Source organism: Abrus precatorius, unplaced genomic scaffold (genome assembly GCF_003935025.1).
Source record: "Abrus precatorius isolate BTA unplaced genomic scaffold, Abrus_2018 Scaffold4, whole genome shotgun sequence".
NCBI classification, from domain to species: domain Eukaryota; kingdom Viridiplantae; phylum Streptophyta; class Magnoliopsida; order Fabales; family Fabaceae; genus Abrus; species Abrus precatorius.
Window position 1 is genome coordinate 16,170,299 of NW_020874384.1, and position 1,997 is coordinate 16,172,295.

Sequence of the window (1,997 nt, forward strand, 5' to 3'; positions counted from 1 at the left end):
TCCTAATAGGATCGGGTCAACCCGTTTACATTTACCCCTTTTTTTTATGAGTTATTACACGCACTTATAATGACCGTATATATACGATAAATAAATGTTCTTTCTCAATATCATATCTCTAAAATTATCAAGGTTGATTTTTCGCTATCCTAAATTGATTAAATTAAAATTTTTTCGATTGTCAAAATTTATTCATACATTTTTAAGAAGTTAATAATCAATTTCATTAGTTAAGATATTGTGTGAATGAATTATATTATTTTTGTTTATTGTGTTTAGAAATTTTTTTAAAACAACTTATAATCTTTATAAAATTAAAATTTTTAAAATTTTGATTTATAATTTTATCTTATTTTTTAGTTAATTTTTTTAACTTTAATTACAACGACAATGTCAATAATACATACATGCATATACTTCCAATAATAAGTTGTGGAATATGAATATTTTGTTATATAATCATCATTTTTTTTAAAAAAATGAGTTTTTTTATATTTTATTAGATAATCGTTTTGTTGTAATCATTATTTTGCACTAAAATAAATAACCAGGTATTCTTTTATGCATATTTCTTACTTTTTTTAATGATATTTTTCAACTTTTATAATATATAATAGACAGTGGTATTGTTATGTGTTAATATTGGTTTCGAAAAAAAAAAACCTTCTTTTTATATATAATAGATAATAGATAAATAATTTATATTCTTGTCATTCAAATAATAATGTATTTTAATATGAAAATTTATTATTATAATAAATACATATTTATCTTTCATAAATCATTATTATTATTTATTTAAATCATAAGTATGTTTTATTGAAAGAAATTTTGTATGAGTAAGGTAACATTATTTTAAACATTTTAATTTATGAATAATATTACAAGGTATTAACTATCTGTAGAAATAAAAATATTATAATGTTTTCTGAATATATAAAAAAAAACTAGATTATAATGAAATTGTTTAATAAAAATGGTAAAGAATGTATGAAAAATAACAGGTTTTGTGGATAAAAAATTTAATTATATAAAACTGTTTAATAAAAAACAAGAATAAATATACAATTTGATGTGTAAAATGTGACCACCTTTTTAATCTTGAAAGACTAATTTGATAGGCTTAGTTTTACTTTTAGTTATTACTATACTTTCATTTATGTGTGATTTTGTTCTCTTTAATTTTAATTGTTTATTTATTTTTATTTTTAAATTAAATTATTTACTAAAGAATCATCTAATAACTAATAAAAACATATTGTTAATCTATATATACTTATAAAAGAAAACTATAAATTTTATCTAACAAAACATTAATTATTATTATTATTATGTAAATTTTTATAAGTAAAAAGTATGTTACATTTTCGAGGGTGTGAAATTTAATTTAAAAAGTTAAAATTTTCTAAAAATTAAATATAAGTATTTAAAATTAAAGAAATATAAAGATAAAGTTAACTCTATTTTGTATAAAAATAGTAGTTTAAAATAAGGAAGAGAGAGAGAAAATTTATAGATAAAATATCAATATGCATATTATTGAAAAAATTAAAATATAAATTAAATCGTGTTTTAAGGTAAACTAAAATCGTTAAAGCGACATGTAACAAGAGAGAGAGAGAAAACATTATCATTATTTCAAAAAATAGTTAAGAGAAACTGCTGTTGGTAGATATAAAACCGTGTATGTTAAGATGTTAGATTGTTAGAATAACTTTTTTTACTGTGGTTTTTTTAAGTAATATTTTAGTTTATTTATCATGACATAAGAGTAATTTACTGATAATATTTTATTATTGGAATTTCATTTCTTTGTTTTTAATTGTTATAATTTTTTTAAAACTTTTAAGTTTGCACTGTGACTGTTATTAGTAAGGTATTGTAAAAAGAAAAACTATAATTTTTATATTTCATGAGAAATTATATTTGTACAATAAATTTAGAAAATAAAAGAACATTCATGCCGAAAATAAAAAAACTATAATTGAATTTGGGTT